General features: G+C 44.4%; 2 non-coding genes across 2 annotated transcripts; both read right to left on the reverse strand.

Annotated features, from left to right (window-relative positions):
- Positions 1-4,809: 4,809 nt before the first annotated feature.
- TRNAA-UGC (transfer RNA alanine (anticodon UGC)) lies at positions 4,810-4,881 on the reverse strand. Its single transcript has one exon. It is a non-coding gene; the product is annotated as a tRNA-Ala (tRNA).
- Positions 4,882-19,775: 14,894 nt separating this feature from the next.
- Positions 19,776-19,847, reverse strand: TRNAA-UGC (transfer RNA alanine (anticodon UGC)). The gene has a single exon. It is a non-coding gene; the product is annotated as a tRNA-Ala (tRNA).
- Positions 19,848-21,923: the final 2,076 nt, after the last annotated feature.

A 21,923-nucleotide genomic window follows, 5' to 3' on the forward strand; every position in this document is an offset into this window, starting at 1 on the left:
CTCATGCTTCCTCACAATTTGGTTTCTCAAGTCCTCAGACAGTTCTTTGGTCTTCTTTCTTTTCTCCATGCTCAATATGGTACACACAAGGACACAGGACAGAGGTTGAGTCAACTTTAATCCATGTTAACTGGCTGCAAGTGTGATTTAGTTATTGCCAACACCTGTTAGGTGCCACAGGTAAGTTACAGGTGCTGTTAATTACATGAATTAGAGAAGCATCACATGATTTTTCAAACAGTGCCAATACTTTTGTCCACCCCCTTTTCTAGGTTTGGTGTGGAATTATATCCAATTTAGCTTTAGGACAATTCTTTTTGTTTTTTTTCATTGAAGACAAATTAAATGAAGATAATAATACCAAAGAGTTTGTGATTGCAATCATTTTCAGGAAGAAACTGAGTATCATCCGACAGAATTGCAGGGGTGCCAATACTTTTGGCCACCACTGTACTATTGTTATACTTTAGGAGGGCTAAATCTGCACCTTGCTGGTGATCCACTGACCAGCCCACCCGAGGCGTCCACAGGGAATCTGCCAGGTAGGAAGATTACCAGTCCAGGTCCTGTTCTAATAGATAGTTTTGTGGATTTGGGGTAACTGAGTGATATGGACACATTATTATAGGGGCACGAGACACCCAGGTAAAATCCATGTATGTCATGTAGGACGGCCCTGGTGGTACAGAAAAGTAAAAACACTGATGACTTTTTTTTTTAGAGGCATTTGTATACTTTACCTTCTATTATTATTTATTCTATTTTCACTCATTTATATAACCTGATCATTTCCCTGACAGGTCGGTGAGTTGTTTATTGTTTAGCAATAATGTATCACCCACAACTATAAATGATAAAGAATAACATTCCATTATTATCATTTACAGCAGAAGATAATTTATACCATATATAACATGTATATAATATCTACCAAAGCGAAAAAACGACTATTTACAAACATGGAGAAAACTGATTTTTCTATCTTTTCCAACACAGATTTATATACATTTATATTCTATTAATCAGATGGGATATTTCTATTCCACATTCTCTGCCTCATTCACCAGTTGGCAGCAAACATGGCGGCCTGGCTGCTCTGATGTCACAATGCTCAGGATTAGGGGGTCACTCAGTTATGATGTCATAATGACATCATGGAATGTCCTGAGGGTATATAATCTCTGAGCACTGTGACATCAGCGCCATTTCTTGAGTTGATGCTTTTGCTGAGACTTCACTTTGGTTGTGGAAGAGCGAACTAGTTTGTGTTACACATCTGGTGATTACTTCCATTTCTTCTTCTTGATCTTTGATCAGAGCACAATAACACCGGTGCCACCGGAGAGCTTAGTTCTCCAATATTCTATCAGCCAGCTCCAGGTACCTAAGTCATGAGCGCCCGGGAGCTGCGCCAGCTGATTGCTGACAATGAGGCATGGCTGCGCCGACCAGAAAATCAAGGTAAGTGAAATATTTGGGGGAGATCCACAATATTCCCACACTATAGGGCTTTCCTGGGAGGAGATATCCCTGGGGTATGAGGGGACACATTTCAGGACAGACAGTGCAGGTTAACTAAGGCCAAAATAAAGTCAATTCTTTCTAGGGTTCCCCTCTCCCTAAACACCACAGCAGTAGAAGGACCCATCACTATAGCCAAAAAGTGTTTACTAAAATTGGAAATAATTCAGATAAATTCTTATTTGTTTATAGGTCAGGCCATAATTGTCCATGGACGGAGGAGGTCTCCTCCAAGAGATCAGGAAAGACCTTCTACCAGTGATGGAAGGAGGTCTTCTCCAAGAGATCAGGAAAGACCTTCTACCAGTGATGGACGTCAGAGAGACAGCAATGCTGTCACTGAGAGGAGAGGGAGACGGGCCAGAGATCCTCCACGGCGTAGAGGACAGGAAGAGAGCAGGGATAGAAGCCGCTCTCCTCTAAGACCAGCCCCTGCAGAGCCCTCCGGAGAGAGCAGCAGGGATGGCGGCCGTCCCCTCCCACCCATTCAACTGGAGGAAGTGGGTGTGATGACACCACCACTGCCACAGGTGGAGCCACCTGCACAAAACCTACCTGTGCAGGAGAGACCTTCTACCAGTGATGGACGGTCTCCTCCAAGAGACGAGGAAAGACCTTCTACCAGTGATGGACGTCAGAGCGACAGCAATGCTGTGGAGCCACCTGCACAAAACCTACCTGTGCGGCAGAGGCGGCAGCATTGGGTTCGCAGGAGAGCACTGCTAATTGCAAATCTCCCAACAAGGGATGTAACCGCACAGGAGGAGGCCGAGTCATGTATCATCTGTATGACCGAATATGAGATCGGAGAGCAGGTCACGGTCCTTCCATGTGACCACACCTTCCATCAGGGATGTATTACTAGATGGCTCCGCTCCAAACCTCTGTGCCCCCTGTGCCGTAACCACTGCTTCCATTGAAGCACCATGTTCATGGTGCAGACAGTGGTGGAGAACATACTGACCCCAGCCCAGGTAAGGGAGCAATGCATACATTAACACTACATTCATTACAAGACTGTAAAAAATATCACCTTTAACCTCCTGCTGTTCTGATCTCTCTTTAGTTTACCATCAGCTTTGGTCAACATCTTACCAAGCATGAAGGGCCATGAACACCCCAAAAACACCCGATGGTAAGTCACCTCTCATTCCCGCTGCCCCATGATATCTATATCACATGTGACATATAAGTAATTGTTCTTTTCTCCTTTTCATAGAAGGATGATCCAAGTCTGGAGAACATTGAGGAATTAGATCAGAATGACTTGTCCTTCATGTAAGTAGATATTAGAATTTGCTTTTTTATATTTTCCAGCTGATTATTAACTTTTTACTGGGAATCTATTGATGAGATGTAATAATTTGGCGTCTTCTCTTTACAGAAATCTGCAGAAGTTACAGATCATTTCCATAATGATCCACAGATCCCTCATCTGCTTCATAGAGACCCTGATTTCATCATGTGCAGAGATGCTGATAACAGCTGCAGCCCCAGACTATGATATCCTCATATATTCCATTATTTGTCCAAATGTTCCTAAAAATAAATAATATTTACCATCTCTATGTCTGGTTGTGACTTCACTATATAGAATGTTGTTACGTAACATTAGCAGCACATAATGATAAGTGAGGGAGGGATTTACCATTAGTTGGTATAGGGGTAGTGGCAACAGATAAAGGGGATGTCCAGCTCTTTTATATTGATGACTTACCCTTAGGATAGGCGACCAATATTAGATTAATGGGGACGCGACCCCCGGCACGCGTGATCAGCTGTTCTTGGTGCCGGTTGGATGTGATTATTTGCAGACTGGAACAGCACAGCGCCAACAACTGCATAGTGGCTACAGCGGGGTACTGCAGATCATATGAATAGGGTCAGGTGTGCAGTACCCGGAATCGGCCACTATATAGCTGGCAGAGCAGTACAGCATGGGCTCTGGCACCGCGTCCCACATTGCTTTAAACTGCTCGCGATACTCATCTCTCCACGTTCCTCCGCAGCTCCGGTGTCTTCCGACTCTGTGACATCTCAGGGAAGAGGGCGCGATCACTACAGCGCCCCCTCTGTGCTGGGCAGTCACAGTGCAGAGAGCCGGAACACGCTGTGGAGACAGGACCTGCGGCCAGCGGGGAACAAGGAGAGGGAAGTATTTGATTATTATTTTTTTTCTGTATGGAGCATTACATGGGGCCATACTGTATGGAGCATTATATGGGGCCATACTATATTGAGCATTATATGGGGCCATACTGTATGGAGCATTATATGGGGCCCATACTATATTGAGCATTATATGGGGCCATACTGTATGGAGCATTATATGGGGCCCATACTGTATGGAGCAATACATTGGATACGGAAAGTATTCAGACCCCTTTAAATGTTTCACTCTTTGTTTCATTGCAGCCATTTGGTAAACTCTAAAAAGTTCATTTTTTCCTCATTAAAGTACACTCTGCACCCCATCTTGACTGAAAAAAAACTGAAATGTAGAAATTTTTGCAAAATTATTAAAAAAGAAAAACTGAAATATCACATAACGCTATGCATATTTTATCAAACCCCTCCATGGAGCTGTAGCACTAAAGCACTAGGATAGCAGGTCGCAACTATGCAGTGTGTGGTCCTTAAATGAAGGTAAAATCATAATAGAAATATGGTATCACTTTTGGGATTCTGGGATCAACGAGCGATGAGTTATCCCAGAAGTTTTTAATAAAATGTGCAGGCTAGAGCCCAGTCCCTGTGACGTCATCCCAGGGGGGTCTCTCCCTTCAGCATAAAATAGTTGGCTGGGGGGTATAGATACTATAAGCAACGGGTCATATTCGATAACGTTCAAATCAAATCCACCTATATTGAATCGTCTCAGCGATCTTATAGTAAGTCTCTTCTTTAATCCTTATTATTTGGTGTAACTATTAATGTATTGAATTGTCTCCTTTTGTAAACATTTTTGTATAGTTTTCCTAAACACTGCCTCCCATTTGGATTAAATATAAAGTCTAATCGTTCTGTTTCTTTAGTCCTGTAATCGTTCCCTTCCCAGAAGCCATACACTACCAGAATGCAGGCGTTTGGCCAGGCAAGGCCTTGTACTATATTTCAAACTCGGCCGGTGGTGGCAGCGAGTAATATTAATAATTGGGCTATTGTGAAGGTGGCAGTGACTGTACAGAGGGCATTAACATATATTCCATATGTTGGAATCCCTGATGAAATCCTGACACAGTGACAGCATGGTGAGATATAGAGTGATCTCTGTGGAATACATGACAATGGAGATGTTGGGGATTAAACCCGCGGCCTCATACATGCAAAGCATGCGCTCTACCACTGAGCTACATCCCCTGCATGTGTGTTATGCTCATATGCAAAACCCTAAGGGTATGTTCACACTTATTTGAAAGCAGAAATTTCTGCAGCATTTCCACATCTCTTGGCAGGAAAAACGCAGCGGCAAAAACGTGCTTTTCTTCCTGCATTTTTCTAGCGTTTTTAGACAGCAATAAATGACATGGAGATAGATAATGGAGATAGATTGAATAGATAGATAGACAGATATATTGACCAACAGACGTACAGAGAGACATTTAGACATAGGAACAGACATATAGACAAATAATTGCACAACCACCCAACATATAATAACTTTGCACCCTGTGGAGCTTATCAGGCAGCTTTTAATGATTAAATAAAAAAACAAACAAAAAAAAATGACGTGGTGTATCCCCCCATGTAACCAGCAAAGTTAATTAAAGCAGACAACTGAGAGCTGATATTATCAGGCTGGGAAGGTCCCTGGTGATTGTGCATAAACATACCAGCCCGCAGCACAGCCCTCCATGTGCTCGCCGAGGTAGTCTGACTGCCATTAGGTACCGAGATGAGATCCTCAGACCTCTTGTGAGACCATATGCTGGTGCGGTTGGCCCTGGGTTCCTCCTAATGCAGGACAATGCCAGACCTCATGTGGCTGGAGTGTGTCAGCAGTTCCTGCAAGATGAAGGCATTGAAGCTATGGACTGGCCGCCCGTTCCCCAGACCTGAATCCGATTTTTGTGGCCCCCAGGTGCCTCTTCTGGTAGATCGTCACCAAGATGGAAGCTTTGGAGGCACACTGGGGACTCCAGGAGTTTAATCTCCGCCATTAGCGCCCCTCCCTGGCCGCTGCTGTCACTGTCCTCCCCAGAGCCGGCAGAACTGCGACCGGATGTCACTGTCGCCTGTCCTGCAGGGAGCTCGCTGCACGTGGCCTGCGGGTGACTTTGCAGGCTACCAGGTGGGGCTTCCTGCTGGTCATCATCACTCTCATCATCCACCTGGCTCTCAGGCTGCAGCCCCATCTGCCTTTGCTCTCTGGTATCAGCCATTTCTCTAAAGCAGTCTTCATTTATAAGTTTTTCTTTGAAAGGACCACTCTGCTCCCTGATGGTGGCTTTCCTAAGTTCCAGGCGTTGAATTTCACTGCTCAGTCTTTTTACCTTGGCTTGGAGCTTGGCCTTCCTTGGTTTGGAGGCCCCTGCAGCTTTGGCGCTTGTGCAGCGCAGCTCCTCCCGTAGCCTCCTGATGAGCTTACTGGCATCTTCATACTCACGGAGGTGGATCATGACCCGGGAGGCATATGTGGACACAGACTCCCGGGGTCCCTGCTGCGCCCACCCCCCCTCAGGGAGGTCGGCCTCACCTCCGTGAGCACTCAGCTTTCCTCCGGAAGGAGCGCCATCTTGCACGCCGCTGTCAGGCTTTTCCTCCATGCTGGAAGCCTTGCGGCTTCTGGGGGTCTCCACAATCCCGGGGGGAGTAGGAGCCACATTGCTGTGACTCCTGGTGCAGCGTCTCACCCCCGAGTCCTCTGATGTGCAGGCCGGTTGCTGGTTTCTTCTGCCCCCCGCCGGCCTGGTTCGGGAAGCAGAAGAATGGGACTTGGCTCCATCACTCATCCCAGAAACCAGTTCTCCCTCCGGGAAAGAGAGAGAGCAGGTCCCCAGGTGGAGAGGTGTTGGTTCTCAGAGATCAGGAGCTCACAGCAGGATCTGCAGCCACCACACCCGTAATCAGCACACTGACTAGCAGCTGATCAGAGCTGCACCCAGTATGCTGCTGGTGGAGTCACTGTGTACATACATTACATTACTGATCCTGAGCTACATCCTGTATTATACTCCAGAGCTGCACTCACTATTCTGCTGGTGCAGTCAATGTGTACATACATTACATTATTGATCCTGTACTGATCCTGAGTTACGTCCTGTATTATACTCCAGAGCTGCACTCACTATTCTGCTGGTGCAGTCACTGTGTACATACATTACATTACTGATCCTGAGTTACATCTTGTAATATACTCCAGAGCTGCGCTCACTATTCTGCTGGTGCAGTCACTGTGTACATACATTACATTACTGATCCTGTACTGATCCTGAGTTACATCCTGTATTATACTCCAGAGCTGCACTCACTATTCTGCTGGTGCAGTCACTGTGCACATATATTACATTACTGATCCTGTACTGATCCTGACTTACATCCTGTATTATACTCCAGAGCTGCACTCACTATTCTGCTGGTGCAGTCACTGTGCACATACATTACATTACTGATCCTCTACTCATCCTCAGTTACTTCCTTTATTATACTCCAGAGCTGCACTCACTATTTTGCTGGTGGAGTTACTGTGTACATACATTACATTACTGACCATGAGATACATCCTGCATTATACTCCGGAGCTGCACTCACTATTCTGCTGGTGCATTCAATGTGTACATAAATTACATTACTGATCCTGAGTTACATCCTGTATTATAATCCAGAGCTGCACTCACTATTCTGCTGGTGCAGTCACTGTGTACATATATTACATTACTGATCCTGTACTGATCCTGACTTACATCCTGCATTATACTCCAGAGCTGCACTCACTATTCTGCTGGTGCAGTCACTGTGTACATACATTACATTACTGATCCTGAGTTCCATCCTGTATTATACTCCAGAGCTGCACTCACTATTCTGCTGGTGGAGTCACTGTCTACATTCATTACATTACTGATCCTCAGTTACATCCTGTATTATACTCCAGGGCTGCACTCACTATTCTGCTGGTGGAGTCACTGTCTACATTCATTACATTACTGATCCTGAGTTACATCCTGTATTATAATTCTGAGCTGCACTCACTATTCTGCTGGTGCAGTCACTGTCTACATTCATTACATTACTGATCCTGACTTACATCCTGCATTATACTCCAGAGCTGCACTCACTATTCTGCTGGTGCAGTCACTGTGCACATATATTACATTACTGATTCTCTAGACATCCTCAGTTACATCCTTTATTATACTCCAGAGCTGCACACACTATTCCGCTGGTGGAGTCACTGTGTACATTCATTACATTACTGATCCTGAGTTACATCCTGTATTATAATCCAGAGCTGCACACACTATTCTGCTGGTGGAGTCACTGTGTACATTCATTACATTACTGATCCTGAGTTACATCCTGTATTACACTCCAGAGCTGCACTCACTATTCTGCTGCTGCAGTCACTGTGTACATACATTACATTACTGATCCTGAGTTACATCCTGTATTATAATCCAGAGCTGCACTCACTATTCTGCTGGTGTAGTCACTGTGTACATACATTACATTACTGATCCTGTACTGATCCTGAGTTACATCCTGTATTATACTCCAGAGCTGAACTCACTATTGTGCTGGTGCAGTCACTGTGTACATACATTACATTACTGATCCTGTACTGATCATGAGTTACATCCTGTATTATACTCCAGAGCTGCACTCACTTTTCTGCTGGTGCTGTCACTGTGTACATATATTACATTACTGATCCTGTACTGATCCTTAGTTACATCCTGTATTATACTCCAGAGCTGAACTCACTATTGTGCTGGTGCAGTCACTGTGTACATACATTACATTACTAATCCTGAGTTCCATCCTGTATTATACTCCAGAGCTGCACTCACTATTCTGCTAGTGCAGTCACTGTGTACATACATTACATTACTGATCCTGAGTTCCATCCTGTATTATACTCCAGAGCTGCACTCACTATTCTGCTGGTGCAGTCACTGTGCACATACATTACATTACTGATCCGGTTCTGATCCTGAGTTACATCCTGTATTATACTCCAGAGCTGCACTCACTATTCTGCTGGTGCAGCCACTGTGTACATATATTACATTACTGATCCTGTACTGATCCTGAGTTACATCCTGTATTATACTCCAGAGCTGCACTCACTATTCTGCTAGTGCAGTCACTGTGTACATACATTACATTACTGATCCTGAGTTCCATCCTGTATTATAGTCCAGAACTGCACTCACTATTCTGCTAGTGCAGTCGCTGTGTACATACATTACATTACTGATCCTGAGTTCCATCCTGTATTATACTCCAGAGCTGCACTCACTATTCTGCTGGTGCAGTCACTGTGCACATACATTACATTACTGATCCGGTTCTGATCCTGAGCTACATCCTGTATTATACTCCAGAGATGCACTCACTATTCTGCTGGTGTAGTCACTGTGTACATACATTACATTACTGATCCTCTACTGATCCTGAGTTACATCCTGTATTATACTCCAGAGCTGCACTCACTATTCTGCTGGTGCACCACTGTGTACATATATTACATTACTGATCCTGTACTGATCCTGAGTTACATCCCTTATTATACCCCAGAGCTGCACTCACTATTCTGCTAGTGCAGTCACTGTGTACATACATTACATTACTGATCCTGAGTTCCATCCTGTATTATACTCCAGAGCTGCACTCACTATTCTGCTGGTACAGTCACTGTGTACATACATTACATTACTGATCCTGTACTGATCCTTAGTTACATCCTATATTATACTCCAGAGCTGCACTCACTATTCTGCTGGTGCAGTCACTGTGTGCATACATTACATTACTGATCCTGAGTTACATCCTGTATTATAATCCTGAGCTGTACTCACTATTCTGCTGGTGCAGTCACTGTGTACATATATTACATTACTAATCTTGTACTTATCCTGACTTGCATCCTGTATTATACTCCAGAGCTGCACTCACTATTCTGCTTGTGCAGTCACTGTGCACATACATTACATTACTGATCCTCTACTGATCCTCAGTTACATCCTGTATTATACTCCAGAGCTGCACTCACTATTCTGCTGGTGGAGTCACTGTGTACATACATTACATTACTGATCCTGCACTGATCCTGAGTTATATACTGTATTATACTCCAGAGCTGCTCTCACTATTCTGCTGGTGCAGTCACTGTGTACATACATTACATTACTGATCCTGAGTTACATCCTGTATTATACTCCAGAGCTGTACTCACTATTCTGCTGGTGCAGTCACTGTGTACATACATTACATTACTCATCCTGAGTTACATCTTGTATTATAATCCAGAGCTGCACTCACTATTCTGCTGGTGCAGTCACTGTGCACATATATTACATTACTGATTCTCTACTCATCCTCAGTTACATCCTTTATTATACTCCAGAGCTGCACACACTATTCTGCTGGTGGAGTCACTGTCTACATTCATTACATTACTGATCCTGAGTTACATCCTGTATTATAATTCAGAGCTGCACTCACTATTCTGCTGGTGCAGTCACTGTCTACATTCATTACATTACTGATCCTGACTTACATCCTGCATTATACTCCAGAGCTGCACTCACTATTCTGCTGGTGCAGTCACTGTGCACATATATTACATTACTGATTCTCTAGTCATCCTCAGTTACATCCTTTATTATACTCCAGAGCTGCACACACTATTCTGCTGGTGGAGTCACTGTGTACATTCATTACATTACTGATCCTGAGTTACATCCTGTATTATAATCCAGAGCTGCACACACTATTCTGCTGGTGGAGTCAGGGGCGGAACTACCGCCTGTGCAGCCGGTTCATTGAACGGGGGCCCCCGAGGGAGAGGGGGCCCCTCCAGCCTCCAGCAGGGCCGCCATCAGGGCATGACTGCCCTGACTCCAGCATGGGGCCCGGCCGGTCGGGGCCCCTTCGGGACCCCCCTCTTGTGCGTCTCTTCATGGAGCCCCCCCGCAGGACCTCCCGCCGTCACATGACCGGAGATGTCCCTGCGCTCCACATGGTTCCCCGGCACCATGCTGAGCGCAGGGACATCTCCGGTCATGTGACGGCGCCGGCACAATACTTACCCCTCCCCGTGCCTCCTCAGCGTCTTCCGCGTCCTCTGACTGTGACGTCTCAGGTCAGAGGGCGCGGTGATGTCTTTACACCGCGCTCGCTCTCTCCTGACCTGTCACAGTGCAGAGCGGGAAGACGCGGGCGACGCTGGAGTCCGGAGCAGCGCCAGCAGCAGGTAAGAAGTGAGGTGAGTATTGGATTTTTTTTATTTTTTTCATGTATGGGGCATGGGGCATTATATGGTGGGGGGAAAGTGGGTGTGACATCCTGCATGGAGCATTATATGGTGGGGGGGTGTGTGACATCCTGCATGGGGCATTATCTGGTGGGGGGATGTGTGACATCCTGCATGGGGCATTATGAGGGGGGAACAGCCTGCATGGAGCATTACATGGGGCCAATATTCTGTATGGAGTGTTATATGGGGGTCAGTATTCTGTATGGAGCATTATATGGGGGACAGTATCCTGTATGGAGCGTTATATGGGGACCAGTATCCTGTAGGGAGCATTATATGGGGACCAGTATCCTGTATGGAGCATTATATGGGGACCAGTATACTGTATGGAGCATTATAAGGGGGTCAGTATCCTGTATGGAGCGTTATATGGGGGCCAGTATCCTGTATGGAGCATTATAAGGGGGTCAGTATCCTGTATGGAGCATTATATGGTGCCCATAATACTGTATGGAGGACTATACTGTCCGGTCTGCACTGTGCGCTGTGAGGATTTGCCGGTTTCTGGGCTATTGTAGAATTCACAATAGATATCGCTCGTGTAATGGGGCATTGTAAGGGGGGAACAGCCTGCATGGAGCGTTATATGGGGGCCAGTATTCTGTATGCAGTGTTAAAAAAAGGAGGCGATTTTATTTTTTATGCCTTTTATTGAACAAATTTTAAAAAAATCCAATTCTCCTTTTCCCGTATTTTAAAGAGATTGTTCCCTACTGGATGGCGCTTTTCTATTGTCCCAATGAATTAAGAAGAAAGCATAGAGCACTTACCTCCCAGATACGCACCGTGACAAGCACTGCACCCCATGATGATCTCCTGATATTGCTTATGTCTGATGATTGGTTGCAGGCCATCAGCAGCGGTAGAAAGGCGGCATCACCTGCAGGAGAGATTACACTCTTGTGTCAGTGTGAGCGGGCTGTCGTGGAGAGCAGTCACATTAGTGACTGCTGATGTGACTCTTCTCCAAGTCATCCGGATTGTCGTGGGACAGTATGGATTATATTCACGGCAGACAGGTGAGTATTATGGTGGTTTACTACTTTTTGTCGTTTACAGGTGACAAGGGCATCAGGGATTAGGTGTTAAGGTGAGCATTATGGTGTTTTTTTATTTTTTTCTCTTTTACAGGGGACAAAGGCTTTGGTGAATTAGGTGTAAAGGTGAATATAATACTTTTTTATTTTTATTTTAATAAAGGAGTGTTTGTCTTTATTTCAAATAAAGGACTTTATTCTGGGTGTGTTTTTTTACAATCTGATTATTGGGTTAGTAATAGGGAGTCTTATAGATGCCTCTCCATTACTAACTTGTGGGCTTGATGTTAGCGGCCATAAAACAGCTGACGTCAACCCCACAATCATTAACCCACTTGTCATCGCATCAAGACAAGTGGGAAGAGCAGAGGCTAAGCATCAGATTTGGCACATTTTATTGATGTACCATTTCTGGGGCGGATGAGAGCTGATGTTTTTAGTCTAGGAGGGGGCCAATAACCATGGCCACTTCCTAAGCTATTAATATCATCTCGCAGCTGTCTGTTTAGCCTTTGATGGTTAGTGAATATAGGGGGACCCCACATCAATTTTTGTTTGGGGTCTCCCCTATAATAAGCAGTAAAGGCTAAGCAAACAGCTGTGAGCTGATATTAATAGCCTGGGAATCTTTATGGCTATTGGCCTGTTCCCAAATAATATCAGCCACCAGCCGTTGATTTTCCCTTTGCTGATTATAAAAATTACGAGGGACCCCACTTCTCTTTTTTTATTAACAAGCACAGTAAAATACACACCTAAAGTAACCTTAGTTCGCTGCCACTAGGTGTTCCAGCAGCTGGAAACTTCCAAAACCTAAAATGTCCCTCAAAGTTTCCCATGAGGTTTCTGGGCCTTGCAACTGCCGGGAGACCCGGTGGCTTTGAACTCTACAAGGTTACCGGAGTTCAAGCCACCGGGTCTGACGGCGGTAGCTCTAATGCGAGACTTTTGAATGCCGGAGTGCTGGACATGCGCCGGGAGCTGAATGCAGCTCATATCATTGTTGCCTGAGATCAGCGCGAGCAGGCGACAGTGATGGAAATTGTAGTCAGCAAGCCCAGTGTACATTATGTGTAAAATAAAGAATTAGATTAAAAAAACAGAGGGGGCTCTGGCCAAATTTTCATAACCAGCAGAGGGAAAGCCGTCTGCTGGGGGCTGATATTACTAGCCAGGGAAAGGGGCCATTAGCCCAAAATGTTCCCTGGTTATCAATAACAGCTATCAAAAGACTGACCGTCACTTCCAAAACAGAAAACTGGTCTGTACAGGTGCTTACTAAGAGTTGCCATCTATATAACTAACAAATAAAGTAGCACTCTGTAGCGCTATAGCATGAAAACATGAAATGTATGAAATTTGAATAGCATTACTGCTCTAGAAAATAGAAATAAATGAGAATTCTTAGCGCATAAATTAGCCAATTCATGTGTACCCGATAGCCATGGTAAGGCGACTCTCGTTGCCAGGAACCTACCTAGTGTGAATCCAATCTTATACTAAAGTCTACATGTATATGGGAGGGTAGGATCCTGCTATAATTAAAACCTCCTGAGGCTTAGGGGTGGAGTGATCATTCAGAAATCCTATGTATACAAATATCAAAAGACTGACCGTCACTTTCAAAACAGAAAACCGGTGTGTACAGGTGCTTACTAAGAGTAGCCATCTCCATATATAACCAACAAATAAAGTAGCACTCTGTAGCGCTATAGTATGCAAACATACTATTGTTATAGTTACAGTGGTGGCCAAAAGTATTGGCACCCCTGCAATTCTGTCAGATAATACTCAGTTTCTTCCTGAAAATGATTGCAATCACAAATTCTTTGGTCTTATTATCTTCATTTAATTTGCTTGCAAGGAAAAAACACAAAAGAGAATGAAGCAAAAATCAAATCATTGATCATTTCACACAAAACTCCAAAAATGGGCCGGACAAAAGTATTGGCACCCTCAGCCTAATACTTGGTTGCACAACCTTTAGCCAAAATAACTGCGAACAACCGCTTCCGGTAACCATCAATGAGTTTCTTACAATGCTCTGCTGGAATTGTAGACCATTCTTCTTTGGCAAACTGCTCCAGGTCCCTGATATTTGAAGGGTGCCTTCTCCAAACTGCCATTTTGAGATCTCTCCACAGGTGTTCTATGGGATTCAGGTCTGGACTCATTGCTGGCCACCTTAGAAGTCTCCAGTGCTTTCTCTCAAACCATTTTATAGCGCTTTTGGAAGTGTGTTTTGGGTCATTGTCCTGCTGGAAGACCCATGACCTCTGAGGGAGACCCAGCTTTCTCACACTGGGCCCTACATTATGCTGCAAAATTTGTTGGTAGTCTTCAGACTTCATTATGCCATGCACACGGTCAAGCAGTCCAGTGCCAAAGGCAGCAAAGCAACCCCAAAACATCAGGGAACCTCCACCATGTTTGACTGTAGGGACCGTGTTCTTTTCTTTGAATGCCTCTTTTTTTTCCTGTACACTCTATGTTGATGCTTTTTCCCAAAAAGCTCGACTTTTGTCTCATCTGACCAGAGAACATTCTTCCAAAACGTTTTAGGCTTTCTCAGGTAAGTTTTGGCAAACTCCAGCCTGGCTTTTTTATGTCTCGGGGTAAGAAGTGGGGTCTTCCTGGGTATCCTACCATACAGTCCCTTTTCATTCAGACGCCGACGGATAGTACGGGTTGACACTGTTGTACCCTTGGACTGCAGGGAAGCTTGAACTTGTTTGGATGTTAGTAGAGGTTCTTTATCCACCATCCGCACAATCTTGCGTTGAAATCTCTCGTCAATTTTTCTTTTCCGTCCACATCTAGGGAGGTTAGCCACAGTGCCATGGGCTTTAAACTTCTTGATGACACTGCGCACGGAAGACACAGGAACATTCAGGTCTTTGGAGATGGACTTGTAGCCTTGAGATTGCTCATGCTTCCTCACAATTTGGTTTCTCAAGTCCTCAGACAGTTCTTTGGTCTTCTTTCTTTTCTCCATGCTCAATATGGTACACACAAGGACACAGGACAGAGGTTGAGTCAACTTTAATCCATGTTAATTGGCTGCAAGTGTGATTTAGTTATTGCCAACACCTGTTAGGTGCCACAGGTAAGTTACAGGTGCTGTTAATTACATGAATTAGAGAAGCATCACATGATTTTTCAAACAGTGCCAATACTTTTGTCCACCCCCTTTTCTAGGTTTGGTGTGGAATTATATCCAATTTAGCTTTAGGACAATTCTTTTTGTTTTTTTTCATTGAAGACAAATTAAATGAAGATAATAATACCAAAGAGTTTGTGATTGCAATCATTTTCAGGAAGAAACTGAGTATCATCCGACAGAATTGCAGGGGTGCCAATACTTTTGGCCACCACTGTACTATTGTTATACTTTAGGAGGGCTAAATCTGCACCTTGCTGGTGATCCACTGACCAGCCCACCCGAGGCGTCCACAGGGAATCTGCCAGGTAGGAAGATTACCAGTCCAGGTCCTGTTCTAATAGATAGTTTTGTGGATTTGGGGTAACTGAGTGATATGGACACATTATTATAGGGGCACGAGACACCCAGGTAAAATCCATGTATGTCATGTAGGACGGCCCTGGTGGTACAGAAAAGTAAAAAAAACTGATGACTTTTTTTTTTAGAGGCATTTGTATACTTTACCTTCTATTATTATTTATTCTATTTTCACTCATTTATATAACCTGATCATTTCCCTGACAGGTCGGTGAGTTGTTTATTGTTTAGCAATAATGTATCACCCACAACTATAAATGATAAAGAATAACATTCCATTATTATCATTTACAGCAGAAGATAATTTATACCATATATAACATGTATATAATATCTACCAAAGCAAAAAAACGACTATTTACAAACATGGAGAAAACTGATTTTTCTATCTTTTCCAACACAGATTTATATACATTTATATTCTATTAATCAGATGGGATATTTCTATTCCACATTCTCTGCCTCATTCACCAGTTGGCAGCAAACATGGCGGCCTGGCTGCTCTGATGTCACAATGCTCAGGATTAGGGGGTCACTCAGTTATGATGTCATAATGACATCATGGAATGTCCTGAGGGTATATAATCTCTGAGCACTGTGACATCAGCGCCATTTCTTGAGTTGATGCTTTTGCTGAGACTTCACTTTGGTTGTGGAAGAGCGAACTAGTTTGTGTTACACATCTGGTGATTACTTCCATTTCTTCTTCTTGATCTTTGATCAGAGCACAATAACACCGGTGCCACCGGAGAGCTTAGTTCTCCAATATTCTATCAGCCAGCTCCAGGTACCTAAGTCATGAGCGCCCGGGAGCTGCGCCAGCTGATTGCTGACAATGAGGCATGGCTGCGCCGACCAGAAAATCAAGGTAAGTGAAATATTTGGGGGAGATCCACAATATTCCCACACTATAGGGATTTCCTGGGAGGAGATATCCCTGGGGTATGAGGGGACACATTTCAGGACAGACAGTGCAGGTTAACTAAGGCCAAAATAAAGTCAATTCTTTCTAGGGTTCCCCTCTCCCTAAACACCACAGCAGTAGAAGGAACCATCACTATAGCCCAAAAGTGTTTACTAAAATTGGAAATAATTCAGATAAATTCTTATTTGTTTATAGGTCAGGCCATAATTGTCCATGGACGGAGGAGGTCTCCTCCAAGAGATCAGGAAAGACCTTCTACCAGTGATGGAAGGAGGTCTTCTCCAAGAGATCAGGAAAGACCTTCTACCAGTGATGGACGTCAGAGAGACAGCAATGCTGTCACTGAGAGGAGAGGGAGACGGGCCAGAGATCCTCCACGGCGTAGAGGACAGGAAGAGAGCAGGGATAGAAGCCGCTCTCCTCTAAGACCAGCCCCTGCAGAGCCCTCCGGAGAGAGCAGCAGGGATGGCGGCCGTCCCCTCCCACCCATTCAACTGGAGGAAGTGGGTGTGATGACACCACCACTGCCACAGGTGGAGCCACCTGCACAAAACCTACCTGTGCAGGAGAGACCTTCTACCAGTGATGGACGGTCTCCTCCAAGAGACGAGGAAAGACCTTCTACCAGTGATGGACGTCAGAGCGACAGCAATGCTGTGGAGCCACCTGCACAAAACCTACCTGTGCGGCAGAGGCGGCAGCATTGGGTTCGCAGGAGAGCACTGCTAATTGCAAATCTCCCAACAAGGGATGTAACCGCACAGGAGGAGGCCGAGTCATGTATCATCTGTATGACCGAATATGAGATCGGAGAGCAGGTCACGGTCCTTCCATGTGACCACACCTTCCATCAGGGATGTATTACTAGATGGCTCCGCTCCAAACCTCTGTGCCCCCTGTGCCGTAACCACTGCTTCCATTGAAGCACCATGTTCATGGTGCAGACAGTGGTGGAGAACATACTGACCCCAGCCCAGGTAAGGGAGCAATGCATACATTAACACTACATTCATTACAAGACTGTAAAAAATATCACCTTTAACCTCCTGCTGTTCTGATCTCTCTTTAGTTTACCATCAGCTTTGGTCAACATCTTACCAAGCATGAAGGGCCATGAACACCCCAAAAACACCCGATGGTAAGTCACCTCTCATTCCCGCTGCCCCATGATATCTATATCACATGTGACATATAAGTAATTGTTCTTTTCTCCTTTTCATAGAAGGATGATCCAAGTCTGGAGAACATTGAGGAATTAGATCAGAATGACTTGTCCTTCATGTAAGTAGATATTAGAATTTGCTTTTTTATATTTTCCAGCTGATTATTAACTTTTTACTGGGAATCTATTGATGAGATGTAATAATTTGGTGTCTTCTCTTTACAGAAATCTGCAGAAGTTACAGATCATTTCCATAATGATCCACAGATCCCTCATCTGCTTCATAGAGACCCTGATTTCATCATGTGCAGAGATGCTGATAACAGCTGCAGCCCCAGACTATGATATCCTCATATATTCCATTATTTGTCCAAATGTTCATAAAAATAAATAATATTTACCATCTCTATGTCTGGTTGTGACTTCACTATATAGAATGTTGTTACGTAACATTAGCAGCACATAATGATAAGTGAGGGAGGGATTTACCATTAGTTGGTATAGGGGTAGTGGCAACAGATAAAGGGGATGTCCAGCTCTTTTATATTGATGACTTACCCTTAGGATAGGCGACCAATATTAGATTAATGGGGACGCGACCCCCGGCACGCGTGATCAGCTGTTCTTGGTGCCGGTTGGATGTGATTATTTGCAGACTGGAACAGCACAGCGCCAACAACTGCATAGTGGCTACAGCGGGGTACTGCAGATCATATGAATAGGGTCAGGTGTGCAGTACCCGGAATCGGCCACTATATAGCTGGCAGAGCAGTACAGCATGGGCTGTGGCACCGCGTCCCACATTGCTTTAAACTGCTCGCGATACTCATCTCTCCACGTTCCTCCGCAGCTCCGGTGTCTTCCGACTCTGTGACATCTCAGGGAAGAGGGCGCGATCACTACAGCGCCCCCTCTGTGCTGGGCAGTCACAGTGCAGAGAGCCGGAACACGCTGTGGAGACAGGACCTGCGGCCAGCGGGGAACAAGGAGAGGGAAGTATTTGATTATTATTTTTTTTCTGTATGGAGCATTATATGGGGCCATACTGTATGGAGCATTATATGGGGCCATACTATATTGAGCATTATATGGGGCCATACTGTATGGAGCATTATATGGGGCCCATACTATATTGAGCATTATATGGGGCCATACTGTATGGAGCATTATATGGGGCCCATACTGTATGGAGCAATACATTGGATACGGAAAGTATTCAGACCCCTTTAAATGTTTCACTCTTTGTTTCATTGCAGCCATTTGGTAAACTCTAAAAAGTTCATTTTTTCCTCATTAAAGTACACTCTGCACCCCATCTTGACTGAAAAAAAACTGAAATGTAGAAATTTTTGCAAAATTATTAAAAAAGAAAAACTGAAATATCACATAACGCTATGCATATTTTATCAAACCCCTCCATGGAGCTGTAGCACTAAAGCACTAGGATAGCAGGTCGCAACTATGCAGTGTGTGGTCCTTAAATGAAGGTAAAATCATAATAGAAATATGGTATCACTTTTGGGATTCTGGGATCAACGAGCGATGAGTTATCCCAGAAGTTTTTAATAAAATGTGCAGGCTAGAGCCCAGTCCCTGTGACGTCATCCCAGGGGGGTCTCTCCCTTCAGCATAAAATAGTTGGCTGGGGGGTATAGATACTATAAGCAATGGGTCATATTCGATAACGTTCAAATCAAATCCACCTATATTGAATCGTCTCAGCGATCTTATAGTAAGTCTCTTCTTTAATCCTTATTATTTGGTGTAACTATTAATGTATTGAATTGTCTCCTTTTGTAAACATTTTTGTATAGTTTTCCTAAACACTGCCTCCCATTTGGATTAAATATAAAATCTAATCGTTCTGTTTCTTTAGTCCTGTAATCGTTCGCTTCCCAGAAGCCATACACTACCAGAATGCAGGCGTTTGGCCAGGCAAGGCCTTGTACTATATTTCAAACTCAGCCGGTGGTGGCAGCGAGTAATATTAATAATTGGGCTATTGTGAAGGTGGCAGTGACTGTACAGAGGGCATTAACATATATTCCATATGTTGGAATCCCTGATGAAATCCTGACACAGTGACAGCATGGTGAGATATAGAGTGATCTCTGTGGAATACATGACAATGGAGATGTTGGGGATTAAACCCGCGGCCTCATACATGCAAAGCATGCGCTCTACCACTGAGCTACATCCCCTGCATGTGTGTTATGCTCATATGCAAAACCCTAAGGGTATGTTCACACTTATTTGAAAGCAGAAATTTCTGCAGCATTTCCACATCTCTTGGCAGGAAAAACGCAGCGGCAAAAACGTGCTTTTTTTCCTGCATTTTTCTAGCGTTTTTAGACAGCAATAAATGACATGGAGATAGATAATGGAGATAGATTGAATAGATAGATAGACAGATATATTGACCAACAGACGTACAGAGAGACATTTAGACATAGGAACAGACATATAGACAAATAATTGCACAACCACCCAACATATAATAACTTTGCACCCTGTGGAGCTTATCAGGCAGCTTTTAATGATTAAATAAAAAAACAAACAAAAAAAAATGACATGGTGTATCCCCCCATGTAACCAGCAAAGTTAATTAAAGCAGACAACTGAGAGCTGATATTATCAGGCTGGGAAGGTCCCTGGTGATTGTGCATAAACATACCAGCCCGCAGCACAGCCCTCCATGTGCTCGCCGAGGTAGTCTGACTGCCATTAGGTACCGAGATGAGATCCTCAGACCTCTTGTGAGACCATATGCTGGTGAGGTTGGCCCTGGGTTCCTCCTAATGCAGGACAATGCCAGACCTCATGTGGCTGGAGTGTGTCAGCAGTTCCTGCAAGATGAAGGCATTGAAGCTATGGACTGGCCGCCCGTTCCCCAGACCTGAATCCGATTGAGCACATCTGGGACATCATGTCTCGCTCCATCCACCAACGTCACGTTGCACCACAGACTGTCCAGGAGTTGGCGGATGCTTTAGTCCAGGTCTGGGAGGAGATCCCACAGGAGACCATCCGCAACCTCATCAGGAGCATGCCCAGGCGTTGTAGGGAGGTCATACAGGCACATGGAGGCCACACACAATACTCAACCTCATCAGGAGCATGCCCAGGCGTTGTAGGGAGGTCATACAGGCACGTGGAGGCCACACACAATACTCAGCCTCATCAGGAGCATGCCCAGGCGTTGTAGGGAGGTCATACAGGCACATGGAGGCCACACACAATACTCAGCCTCATCAGGAGCATGCCCAGGCGTTGTAGGGAGGTCATACAGGCACGTGGAGGCCACACACAATACTCAGCCTCATCAGGAGCATGCCCAGGCGTTGTAGGGAGGTCATACAGGCACGTGGAGGTCACACACAATACTCAGCCTCATCAGGAGCATGCCCAGGCGTTGTAGGGAGGTCATACAGGCACGTGGAGGTCACACACAATACTGAGCCTCATTTTGACTTGTTTTAAGGACATTACATCAGAGTTGGATCAGCCTGTAGTGTGTTATTCCACTTTAATTTTGGGGGTGACTCCAAATCCAGGCCTCCATTGGTTAATAAATGTGATTTCAATTGATGATTTTTGTGTGATTTTGTTGTCAGCACATTCAACTTTGTACAGAACAAAGTATTCAATGAGAAGATTTCATTCATTCAGATCTAGGATGTGTTATTTGAGTGCTCCCTTTATTATTTTGAGCAGTGTAAATACAGTTATATAAAAAGTTTGGGCACCCCTATTAATCTTAAGCTTAATGTTTTTTAAAAATTGGTGTTTTTGCAACAGCTATTTCATTTTGATATATGTAATAACTGTTGGACACAGTAATGTTTCTGCCTTGAAATGAGGTTTATTGTACTAACAGAAAATGTGCAATCTGCATTCAAACAAACTTTGACAGGTGCATAAGTATGGGCACCTCACCAGAAAAGTGACATTAATATTTAGTAGATCCTCCTTTTGCAAAAATAACAGCCTCTAGTCGCTTCCTGTAGCTTTTAATGAGTTCCTGGATCCTGGATGAAGGTATTTTTGACCATTCCTCTTTACGAAACAATTCCAGTTCAGTTAAGTTTGATGGTCGCTGAGCATGGACAGCCCTCTTCAAATGATCCCACAGATGTTCAATGATATTCAGGTCTGGGGACTGGGATGGCCATTCCAGAACATTGTAATTGTTCCTCTGCATGAATGCCTGAGTAGATTTGGAGCGGTGTTTTGGATCATTGTCTTGCTGAAAGATCCATCCCCTGCGTAACTTCAAC

Source organism: Phyllobates terribilis, unplaced genomic scaffold (genome assembly GCF_046119375.1).
Source record: "Phyllobates terribilis strain yellow unplaced genomic scaffold, ASM4611937v1 Scaffold_208__1_contigs__length_3488620, whole genome shotgun sequence".
Lineage (NCBI taxonomy): Eukaryota > Metazoa > Chordata > Amphibia > Anura > Dendrobatidae > Phyllobates > Phyllobates terribilis.